At 41.2% G+C, this 12,711-nt stretch overlaps 1 protein-coding gene and 1 long non-coding RNA gene across 12 annotated transcripts in view; one reads left to right on the top strand and one right to left on the bottom strand.

Annotated features, from left to right (window-relative positions):
- Positions 1-12,711, bottom strand: part of LOC138365529 (uncharacterized) — a 560,302-nt gene that overhangs the window by 271,345 nt on the left and 276,246 nt on the right. For 4 of the 5 annotated variants that reach the window (XR_011228887.1, XR_011228889.1, XR_011228888.1 and 1 more), the window contains one exon: positions 7,012-7,037. The exons of the other annotated variant lie outside the window; for it this stretch is intronic. This is a non-coding gene — a long non-coding RNA (uncharacterized lncRNA). The remainder of the gene's footprint in view (positions 1-7,011; positions 7,038-12,711) is intronic. 5 annotated transcript variants of the gene reach the window in all.
- LOC123772470 (zwei Ig domain protein zig-8) overlaps positions 1-12,711 on the top strand; it is a 327,791-nt gene that overhangs the window by 88,887 nt on the left and 226,193 nt on the right. The window lies entirely within an intron of this gene.

Below are 12,711 nucleotides of genomic sequence, written 5' to 3'. Positions count from 1 at the left end.
TATATATATATATATATATATATATATATATATATACACCATTTAGCGCGAATTTTGACGAGTACAAAATAGGTACTCATTTGTATATACAATCTTTATTTTAAGTGTTAAATTACTACTTTTTAACTATTGCAGGTATGCTAAATTTATGATATACTTTTGAATGTACTGTATAGCATTTTAGAAGGGATAAGAATAAGGATTTGGGATAGGACGGAGGAAAGGAATGGTAACCAGCCACTTGGATGATTGGGGGATTGAACGCCGACCTGCAAGAAGCCCAGCCCGTCGCTCTACCGTCCAGCCCAAATGGTTGGGCTAAACCTGATAAAGCCTAAAGTAATTTCCTAGTAGTTGGCGGTGGTGGTTACTGATTACCACTGAATTTTTCACACACACACACACACACACACACACACACACACACACACACACACACACACACACACACACACACAGCAATGATTGTGATCTTCAGGACAGGTAACTGCTAGGTAACAGGGGCATCAGGGTGAAAGAAAACACAGACAAAACACACCAAACAAAATGTCAATCGGTACTACACAAGGGGTCACGTGACCTGGCAACTCCAGGGGCCAGATTCACGAAGCAGTTACGCAAGAACTTGCGAACCTGTACATCTTTTGTCAATCTTTGGCGGCTTTGTTTACAATTATTAAACAGTTAATGAGCTCCGAAGCACCAGGAGGCTGTTTATAACAATAACAACAGTTGATTGGCAAGTTTTCATGCTTGTAAACTGTTTAATAAATGTAACCAAAGCCGTCAAAGACTGAGGAAAGATATACACGTTCGTAAGTACTTGCGTAACCGCTTCGTGAATCTGGCTCCCGAAGTGTAAGCAAATATCTCAAGAGTTCATCTGTGAGCTCCGAACTGAGTGAGAGCCACATGCAGGCGCCTCAAAAGGAATTACAGTAAGTACCAGAAACCGTTGAGCAACACATTGAACGTCTCGTTGAAGAGAAAGAGCAACGCAGACACCTTACATAACCTCGCTGAAATGGCATCAGTTCAGGAGGAGGTCCAAAATCGTTTGGACAAATTTTAGAACAATTATTAACAGTTAGTGGAGGTGGGGTCCCTCGATTGTTTCAAGCGCGGGTTGGACAAGTATATGAGTGGGATTGGGTGGTTATAGATTGGAGCTGCCTCGTATGGGCCAATAGGCCTTCTGCAGTTATCTTTGTTCTTATGTTCTTATGTTCAAAGGTTCGAACCCTCATCACGGCTCCTACGGATCGTCTCATCGATGCATTCACGTCAGTGTGATTACTCTGTATAATTATTGTTGTTAATAACATTATTTCAGAGGAATTAAGTACTACACCTCTAATGGTCACTTCTCCTAATAACTTCAAATTAGAAACTAAATTACCTATCGTTAAGTTATAAGAATTTGAAGGAATTTGAAGAATTTGAAGAATGATGAAAACTGGGGGTCATTTTTGGAGACCCTTTGACGGTCTCAAATTCAAATTGAATTCAAAGCATTGGTGAATTCAAAGCATTCAATCTCCAAAGTTACTAGATTTACCTGTTTGCATCGTGTATCAGCAGGGAGACGAAAGCAGTTATCTCTAAGATATCACACAAAAGTTAACTACATGATACCGCCATTCAACTGTTGCAAAACAGCTGTTGTTGCCTTTACTATTGCTACTGCTGCAATAAAAGGCCCTGTTGTTGTTGTTGCTGTTGTTTCTCAGTATATCTTTATGTTATACTTTGTATACTCTTGTTCCTGTGTATGCCAGAGACGCTGCCCACATATACTTCACTCTCTTATTTCCTGTTTCAATTTCTCGTTCTAATCTACAGAAAGGTGAGATGAGAAAGAACTGAAGAAAGCAGATGAGAGAATGACCAAAAGGGGATGAGAACGGAGTAGTGGAGAACGCAAACTGGAAAAGCACAAAATAGTGCTTTAACCTCGTACAAAATCACTTTGGAGAAAATGTTGGAGACTTAATTAGAAAATTAGTCTAGATAAGGTGGCAGGGTGGTAATTGGATACTAAAGCCTGTGGTACACTAAGGTGTAAACTCTAGTCAAGAGGAGCAAAGTGGTATATCATATTACCCTTTGGCATGCATGCCCAGAGTAATGCAACCCGTTCTCGCACTTTCGTATAGTCAATATTGACTTATTAAATACGTGCATATGTGGCATACTAAACATACTAGTTTACCTTGAAGAGCTTCATAGAAAACACCGACCTTACCTAACCTTCTTAGTATGTTAAGATAAGCATCTTATTGCTTCGTAATTACAATTATTACTTAACCTATACCTATAATAGGTTAAGTAATAATTGTAACCTATAATAGGTTAAGTAATACATACCTATAATTGTATAAATATAATAGGTTAAGTAATAATTGTAATTACGAAGCAATAAGATGCTTATCTTAACATACTAAGAAGGTTAGGTAAGGTCGGTGTTTTCTATGAAGCTTTTCAAGGTAAACTAGTATGTTTAGTATGTCACATATGCACGTATTTAATAAGCCAATAGTGACAGTAAGAAAGTGCGAGAACGGGTTGAATAATGAGGAGGAGAGCACAGTGTGTTGGCACTGGGTATGCAGTGCCGATCCTTAATTTTCTATATCACACACTGGTTAACTTCTGTAACACAGAGAATGTCTGTTTGTCCAAAGTTGGAGGACAGGATGTTTAGGGGGGCCAGGCTTGCCTAACATGGCAAGAGGAATGGTCAAGGGTGTGTATATATATATATATATATATATATATATATATATATATATATATATATATATATATATATATATATATATATATATATATATATATATATGCGAACAAGCCTGAATGGTCCCCAGGACATATGCAACTGAAAACTCACACCCCAGAAGTGACTCGAACCCATACTCCCAGAAGCAACGCAACTGGTATGTACAAGACGCCTTAATCCACTTGACCATCACGACCGGACAAAGTTAAATATATATATATATATATATATATATATATATATATATATATATATATATATATATATATATATATATATATATATATATATATAGGACCCCTTAGTGTGTGTGTAAAATATCAGTGCAGATACTGATAGTTTTTACTATACACACACATACATACACACATACACACACACGCACGCACGCACACACACACACACACACACACACACACACACACACACACACACACACACACACACACCAGGGGGCGCCATTTTCCCAGCAAGAGGTCACCAGGCAGGACATAAATAACTGATAACTGTGACCTAGCTCACTCCCCTTGGCTTGTGAGAGAGGGTAGAGAGGGGAGGAGAGAGAGAGAGAGGGGGGCGGGGGAGGGAGAGAGTAGGGAGAAAAAATACTCTGGAGTTTCATCCCAAAGCAACATCCAAACGCACACGCACGCACACACGCACACACACACACAGTACAAGCATTGTTGGAAGCATACACACACACACACACAAATACCCGAGTGGATAGCGCACTGTGGTCGTAATTCTAAGGACCCGCGTTCGATTCCCGCACTAGGCAGAAACAAATTGGCAGAGCCTTTCTCACCTGATGCGTCTGTTCACCTAGCAATAAACTGGTACCCGGGAGCTAGACAGCTGCTACGGACTGCATCTTGATTACGTATATGTGTGCGAGAGAGAAATATGTAGTACATATAATAGAAGAAAAATATGTCGGGAGTCGATAAATTAGACAACCAACGGTTAGAAAGGCGGGGTCCAAGAGCTCATAGCTCGATCCTGCAGGCACGAATAGTAAATTAAAATACTAAATACACAAACAAAACACACATAAATTAAAAACACACATAAATTAAGACACGATAATATAAAAACAATAAAACATGCAAAATAAATAATTCAAAAATTAAAAATTTGAATTTCGACGTGCGTGGCTTGACCGTTGGTTAACGGGATTATACGTTACATTCCTTAATTCAAATTCCAAAAGTTTAACTTTTTTTTTTGTTGCGCACGCGTTTTAAATTTTTAAATTTTAACGGCCAAACTTTTCAGAAGATTAGACTTTGACAATCAACTTCTTTGATAAACGTATTTTTTGTTTTGTTTAATAAGTGAATGGCCCTTTCCAAGCTTTTTATTTAACTAAAGCTTTATCCTCGGGGAAGGTCATTAACAATGGTCCATGCTGCACTTCTCAAGGATCTGACAAATTCAAATTTACCCGGTGAATGAGATGTTTGTAGGGACCCTTCGCCTCGGAGAAGAAAATATCCGGCTCTCGGGGAATAGAAAACGAAAGATACTAAATCAGTAAGCAACCATTTTTTTCCAAAGAAAATCTGACACATTCTCGCACGTTCTCACTTAAATCTTACCCCGTTTGAGCTTAAGTTTTCCCTTAAAGTCTGCATCAGAAATCTTTCTCAATGAAATTCTCAAAAGAGAGCAACAAACAGGGCTGCCAATGTCGCGCGTCCTGTATGGCAGTTCAGGCCTGCCAACTGTTGCTCTTCGAGGGACAGGCACCCATTTCCTACAGGCTACGCGGGTGGATATGGGTGAAACCGTTTAGGTACACCCTCCCATTTCCTGCCGATTAGGGAAATGGTTGTCGTAATACAGGGAAGGGGGCAGCCCTGTCCTCCCATCACGGCCACACAAGTATACTTTTCCCAGAGGAAACTGACGATTCTTCTGTAGAGAGAGAGAGAGAGAGAGAGAGAGAGAGAGAGAGAGAGAGACAGACAGAGGCTGAGAAAGACAGAGATATACTAAATCAAGCACAACACACCAAATATACCATCACCCAAGCATATGAAAGGGAGGATTATGAGAACCTTCAAATCCTGGGATTCCACCACAATATTCACACTCCTGTAATCGCTTGTGCTGTCCCGCCTACAGTACTGCTCGCTGCTCACTCTTCCCTTCACAGCGGGAGAGATTATTGCAAGAGAGAGAGAGAGAGAATACAGAGAACATATACGGCACGCATAGACGCGATAAAGCACCTAAATTATTGGGACCGTCTCAAAGCTCTCACAATGTACTCTTAGGAAAGGAGCCGAGAAGGAGGTATCAAATATTATATATATATATATATATATATATATATATATATATATATATATATATATATATATAAAGAGTAAAATTATATGAATTAACAACAGAAAACGTCTCCCCTGATTACATAATATTCCTATTTCTAATTAAATCACGTGTCTGTCTATCTGTCTGTCTGTCTCATATCCAGACGGGCGAGAAAATGACTGCGTATGGATCGAAGCAGCCAGCGTAGCCAATTAACAGAGATGACGCCTTTGCTAAGTGCTATACCCATGTCCTGGGAGGGAGGAAATGGATTACATAGATTCAGGGCCCCATGTGTGCGTGTCCCATTAATGGGTATTTGACATGTGGGGATGAGACACGCGCGTGTCTATTAACGGCGCGGGAGGAGGATATATATATATATATATATATATATATATATATATATATATATATATATATATATATATATATATATATATATATATATATATATATATATATATATAACCTATACGTGTCCGCGTGTCAATAGCGAAGATAATGGCGCATTAGGATATGCGTGTGTCTACGGAATATGGCTAGACAATGTATCTCTGCGGGTATGGGGGAGAGGGGAGATAATGAGTGAAAAATAGAGGTAAGGAAGATGAGAAAGGAAGGGAGAATACAGGGTAAGTAGGAAATGGAGATACCAAAATAAATTATATGGGAGAGAAAGAGGAAGTAGAGGAGATAGAGAGAAGTGACTCACGCAGAACAAATAAAATAATTCTTCACAGGACCCATATTGATCTATACGAGGTAAAAATTATTTATATTCAACCACTCATTTTGCCCATCCAACCTAAGCCTATGCTTAAAGACTGATTCTGATTCGCGAATCTGATTCCATAATTAAAAATACGAATAACCTTTTTTTCCGCCACACATTTACAAAAACTAAATTTCCGAACCAGTGTTTTTGTTGCAGGCGATGAGTCACAATAACGTGGCTGAAGTATGTTGACCAGACCACACACTAGAAATTGAAGGGACGACGACGTTTCGGTCCGTCCTGGACCGAAACGTCGGTCCAGGACGGACCGAAACGTTTATTATTAGAAACAAAAACAGTGTTTTTGTTTCTAATAATAAACTGCTCCAATCTGAATTAATATTAGTCTTCTATCTCTGGATAATTACTTGAAACGACGGAGGGGAGACAAGAGAAGGAGGAATAATACGAATGGAGAGAGAGACAGAAAGACAAATGAAGACAGAGGGGGAGGAGAGGTAGAGACGCCATTAAATACGTGTAAGGAAAAAAACTAACAAACAGTACGTCTTAAACGTCTAATGATACAATTACTTCTAAAAATGTAGGTAATTGTTGCGGTGATTACATTACAATGTTTGCGGTGAAAGGTGCAGCTAAGACAGTAATTACTCTTCACCCTTTGTCCCCTATTCTATTGTTGTTAACTTATTCCTGTCTAGCCCTTCCTCCCTTCATATCTCCCTTCCTCATTACCTCAATCTCTCCTTCCCCTTCTCTACGCGTTATCTATTCTCAACTCACCAACTTCACCTCTCTACAACGCCACAAAGAACCACCTTCCCCATCTAAACACTGTCTATCAGGACGCAGCATCACAGGATCACTTCGTACTCTAACTAGGACCCACCGGCTCTGCCTTCCTGCGTAAAACACTCACCAATTCAAGTACTTTTACAGGACTTGAGCAACGATATGATCTTCCCCAACGCTATAGCGTTGGATTACGTCCAACGCTATAGCTTTGGATTACGTCCAACGCTATAGCTTTGGATTACGTCCAACGCTATATTCCAGCGTTGGATTATGGAATTCTTAACGAATGTTCAGTGAACGTAGCAAGAAGAAGCGTAGCGTCAGACAAAAACCAGATGTGTTATTAAGGACTATTGTCCAACATCGGTCCGGTACTCACCTCTTCATTCGCAGCGTGAAAGATATCTGAAATAGAAGGAATACATATATTATATTCCCCCTCTCAGAGATACAGCTCTATTTCCGTTACAGATACATCAATGTAACGGAATGTAATTTATTATCATTTCTGTTACCTAGCAGTAAATAGGTACCTGGGTGTTAGTCAGCTGTCACGGGCTACTTCCTGGGGGTGGAGGCCTGGTCGAGGACCGGGCCGCGGGGACACTAAAGCCCCGAAATCATCTCAAGATAACTATGATTGGCTACATTGTAGGTGATATTTTATACAAATTAATTAACGATATATATTTAACGATTAGAATGTATAATTATATTTGATCATGGCGGATTTTCTGAATGTGGCATTAGAGATTTTCAGGCAAAAGCGTAATCTTTTTTTTGAGAGTTATTGTAGGAGAGATTATCTTTAATATCACGACGGAGGTGGGGGGGGGGAGGAAGAGGATGAGTATGAGGAGGAAGTTTAGAAGGAGGCGGAGGATGGAGGGAATAATCAACGAAAAGCGCCAAGCCATTACGACTATATAGCACTGGGAAAGGGGTCAGGATAAGGATTTGGGATGAGACAGGGAAGGAATGGTGTGTGTGTACTCACCTAGTTGTGTTTGCGGGGGTTGAGCTCTGGCTCTTTGTGTGTGTGCGCGCACCTGCGAGCGTGCCAGCGAGCGTACGTGCGTGCGCGCGTGGTGTATGTGTGATTGTCTACATAAATTAGAATGTTTGTTAGACGACACGGGAGACATCTCCCGTCACGCAGGGTGCAGTCACACCTCCACAGATCTCCAGTATCAGCTCTTGATACTGGTAATGGCTCAAAAGGGCCACCACTTACGGGCTATTCATGCCCGTGCCACCTTTTGGGTGGCTTAATCTTCATCAATCATGTTAGACGACACTTTTTTTCCCAGTACTTGCTGTTGGGTATGTGCCCAGCATGGAGGGTGGGGATTGCCATCAAACAAGAGACCCACAGCCAAAGAGACCCTCCCTTTCTATTTTCCTATTAACAACATTAAAGCTTAATCAACAGGACATAACCGAAAAATATTAAGAAAATCGCAGAAAAGTAATTCTCTCTCTCATGCTTTTCTCAATTAAAGTATTGATAACTTATCGAGAGAAATTAATTCTCTCTCTCAATTATCACATATAATCATCCCCAACAACACCCCCCACCCACCAACACGTGCTTAGCTCTAGGGCCCCAACACACATGTTTATAATCAAACACCCCACCCCCTACACACCCTCAGCTCGTTCTCTCAAACTACCCCTACGTTAAAAATACAACTGTTTTATCTTACCAGAAACGTACCAACCCAAGCAACCCACCTAACCAGACGAGGCCAACGCACAGCAAATATTATTACTATGCTTTAATTCGAACTCATGTGTCGCATTTTGAACGGATTGGTCGTTTCCGTTAAAAAAGATATAACGCTTCCGTATTATGTGTGAGAGAGAACGGGAAAATTGCCTCGGGGATTAAATTACGAATATGACTTATACTCCAGCGTATATTCAGAAATAAAGTATTCGCTTGACTTCAACAAGCGTAAGAAGCTGAGGAATACAAATTCAGGATTTATATTTTTGGTTGCAATTTCATCCCGTTTTGGGAATATTGCAATTAATGTGAAAGGTGAATTTTTGTGGAAGAGTTGTGGAGGAGAAGAGTGGAAATGAATTGGAGAGGAGGAGACGATTGTAGGGGGATGGAAAGGAGAAAGAGGAGCAACAGAGAACAAAGATAAAACGTAGACAGATAAATACTGAAGAAAGAACTGAGAAATTATTACGGTTAAACATAATATGGGGGTCACAGTTATACATAATATGGGGGTCACAGTTATACATAATATGGGGTCACAGTTATACATAATATGGGGTCACAGTTATACATAATATGGGGTCACAGTTATACATAATATGGGGTCACAGTTATACATAATATGGGGTCACAGTTATACATAATATGGGGTCACAGTTATACATAATATGGGGTCACAGTTACACATAATATGGGGGTCACAGTTATACATAATATGGGGTCACAGTTACACATAATATGGGGGTCACAGTTACACATAATATGGGGGTCACAGTTATACATAATATGGGTCACAGTTATAAATAATATGGGGGTCATGGTTATACACTGTTGGGGTCGAATTTATGCTCTGGTGGGGGGTCACAGGACTTCAATGACGACGGTAGGAAAGAGAAGAAAGATAGAGGGGAAAACAGACATGACAGTGACGTGAAAAATACCAAAGGAGACTGACAGAGTGGAAAAAGAGGAATAGTTCCCAACCAGCACCAACAGAACATGAGGTCAAGAGACCTACCCGAAACGCTATGTGTGTGTTGAAGACTTTGCAAGAAAGTCTTATATAATCTCACTAACCCATTGTACCTTTTTGCAAATAAAAATTATTATTATTTTTATTATCATGTTACAAAGTTTTATTTTAGCATAATAGTGAGAAAATAGAGCGTAGCAAAGGAGCAGAATGTAGAGGCAAACTCCATTCATAATTTTTAAAATTAGATATAATAGGGGAAATAGGACAAGAGTCATTGCATTAAGTAACCAGTGACTAAAATAGCGGGGGTCCAAGAGCTAAAGCTCGATGCCTCCAACACTTCCGATGCTTAACAACAGCGACACTTTTTCATTCGCCCTCAATTGTAATGTAGATTGCTTATTTACAAATGAAGACTCGCCTCTTTAGCGCGGTTTACAGGTAGAGCATTAACATGTAAACTAGAGCTGGTAACATGCCAGAGTTAAGGGTCGGAGTTAAATGCTTGCAAACAATGCTATCGTATGAATTCGCAATATATATGTAAACACAGTGTTTATCTTGTCTTTGTGGCAGGTGGTGGTGGTGGTGGTGGTAGGGGGGGTGGTGGTAGTGGTGGTGGTGGTGGTGGTGGTGGTGGTGGTGGTGGTGGAGGTATTGGTGGTGGTAATGGTGGTGGTGGTGGTGGTGGCGGCGGTGGTGGTGGTGGTAGGGGTGGTGGTGGTGGTGGTGGTGGAGGTATTGGTGGTTGTGGTGGTGGTGGTGGCGGTGGTGGTGGTGGTGGTAGGGGTGGTGGTGGTGGTGGTGGAGGTATTGGTGGTGGTAATGGTGGTGGTGGTGGTGGTGGTGGTGGTGGTGGTGGTAGGGGTGGGGGTGGTGGTGGTGGTGGTGGTGGTGGTAGGGGTGGGGGTGGTGGTGGTGGTGGTGGTAGTAGGGGTGGTGGTGGTGGTGGTGGTGGTGGAGGTATTGGTGGTGGTAATGGTGGTGGTGGTGGTGGTGGTGGTAGGGGTGGGGGTGGTGGTGGTGGTGGTGGTGGTAGGGGTGGTGGTGGTGGTGGTGGTGGAGGTATTGGTGGTGGTAATGGTGGTGGTGGTGGTGGTAGGGGTGGGGGTGGTGGTAATGGTGGTGGTGGTGGTGGTAGGGGTGGGGGTGGTGGTGGTGGTGGTGGTAGGGGAGGTATTGGTGGTAGTGATGGTGCTGGGTGATGGTGGTGGCAGGTAGTGGTGGTAGTGGTGATGATGATGGTGGTAGTGGTGGTGATCGGTCGCAGGTCACGTGACCGGCCCTTCACTACACAACACAATGAACGAAACACAGATGATCTTCAAGACCAAATTCGTCGAAGAAATAGACAATCCCTTTGACTATCGATCACAACACTGAAACTTATTATTCATAGGTGCCAAGAGCAAAGAAACTTCATCATTATTTAGAGAACAAAATCTTGCAATACACTACTGCATAAATACGTTGCTAATGAAAAAAATAATCGTCGTTATTGTATGATGTATCTCAGAGATCCAACCTGTCCTCACACTTAATACATTGTAATTTTTTTAACAGTATCAACGAATTCGTTACAAAATTAATTTTTTATTAATCGTAATTATTAATTATTTATTAATTACGTAATTAATCAAAATAAAACCACCGTAATATTAACGTTTCCACTGCATCGGCCTCGACAGATTTCGTGGGTTTTCAGCCCTTGGGAGGGTCCAAGATTCGAACTCTTTCACGAGGAAGAGTTTTCCAAATACAATTTCCTTGAGGTTTATGTAAGTATATCGTACATAAGAAGCTCACGTTTTCCTTAGATAAGTGAATTGCTTTGATGAAATTGTATTCGTAAGTTGGACTGTAAGTTGAAGAAACTTGGATTCGTAAGTTTCTAGACAAAACGGTCGCATTTTTTACGATGAGGGTCAATTCAGAAGACTGTCTGGGTTGAGAGTAGAGCTAAAATATCTCTCGTTCGAATCCCACTGCAGGACAAAGACAGATGGGGGTTCCATATTTCCCTTCACCTAATGCCTCTGTTTACCTATAGCAGGTTAAAATCACAAAAACACTCCATCCCAACCTGTAACTAAAAACACACAAGCACACACCAAAAAGTCCTTGCGCTAATTTGCATACACACACAAACACAACAAAGTCCTTGCCAAACCAAGTATGAAAACCCACAAGCACCACACTCACGAGAAACGTAATCCCTCTGTAAACACACTCCAATACCTTTACCTCCCCTAGCACACACACACACACACAAGAGCCTAGGCCAAACACAGTAGGGACCGGGCCGCCAGCTTCGTAAATTGTCATGACAAGAGACAGCTTCACATAGAGCTTCGCACATCAGACACCCAGAGAATGTGCTCTGGAAAATACGATCACCAAATGCCAGAAGGAAGGTAGCTGGCTGGCCGGTTAGCTGGCTGGCCGGCTGGCTGGCTGGCAGGCTGGCTGGCTGGCTGGCTGGCTGGCTGCCGGTTGTCTAATAAATATGTGTTCCTAAAAACTAATTGAAATGTTTTATTATTAAAAATCATGACAGAGCGTTCAAAACCTACACTAACTTTAAATGGGTGTCAGAATAATTGTAAAATGAATACATATATACACACACATTATATTATGTATATATATATATATATATATATATATATATATATATATATATATATATATATATATATATATATATATATATATGAGAGAGAGAGAGAGAGAGAGAGAGAGAGAGAGAGAGAGAGAGAGAGAGAGAGAGAGAGAGAGAGAGAGAGAGATAGAGGGAGGGAGGGAGAGAGAGAGAGAGAGAGAGAGAGAGAGAGAGAGAGAGAGAGAGAGAGAGAGAGAGAGAGAGAGAGAGAGAGAGAGAGAGAGAGAGAGAGAGAGAGAGATAGAGGGAGAGAGAGAGAGAGAAGGGTTACAAAGATCTGTCAACCCCTGGCCACCACACCAACCTACTCATTAACCAGAGAGTATACTTGAACCCTAAACACAGCCCAGGGCTGAAATACACAGTGAACATACACCCAGAAGCTGGGTACACCTCTCAGTGTATGTTCACTATATATATACACCTTGATATGTCAGAAATAATGTTTCCATAAACTAACTAAATACTCAAGTAAGGGGAACTTGAGAACGCAAGTAAGGGGAAACAACGCAAGTAAGGGGAAACAACGCAAGTAAGGGGAAACAAGAGAACTACCGTCTCTAACCACTCAACATCCCCGGGTAATTACCAGGACGATAATTACAAGCCTTGAGTCCTACATTCTCGTAATTAGCCTAAACACTGTCCTCGATTCGCTCGCTTTCCTAACTACTTAACAGGCAATTAGGCAAACGAAGTCCCCCCCTGA

Source organism: Procambarus clarkii, chromosome 17, assembly GCF_040958095.1.
Source record: "Procambarus clarkii isolate CNS0578487 chromosome 17, FALCON_Pclarkii_2.0, whole genome shotgun sequence".
In the NCBI taxonomy this organism is placed as follows: domain Eukaryota; kingdom Metazoa; phylum Arthropoda; class Malacostraca; order Decapoda; family Cambaridae; genus Procambarus; species Procambarus clarkii.
Note: the sequence above shows the minus strand (reverse complement) of the source record. Positions and strands in the feature narration are given on the sequence as shown.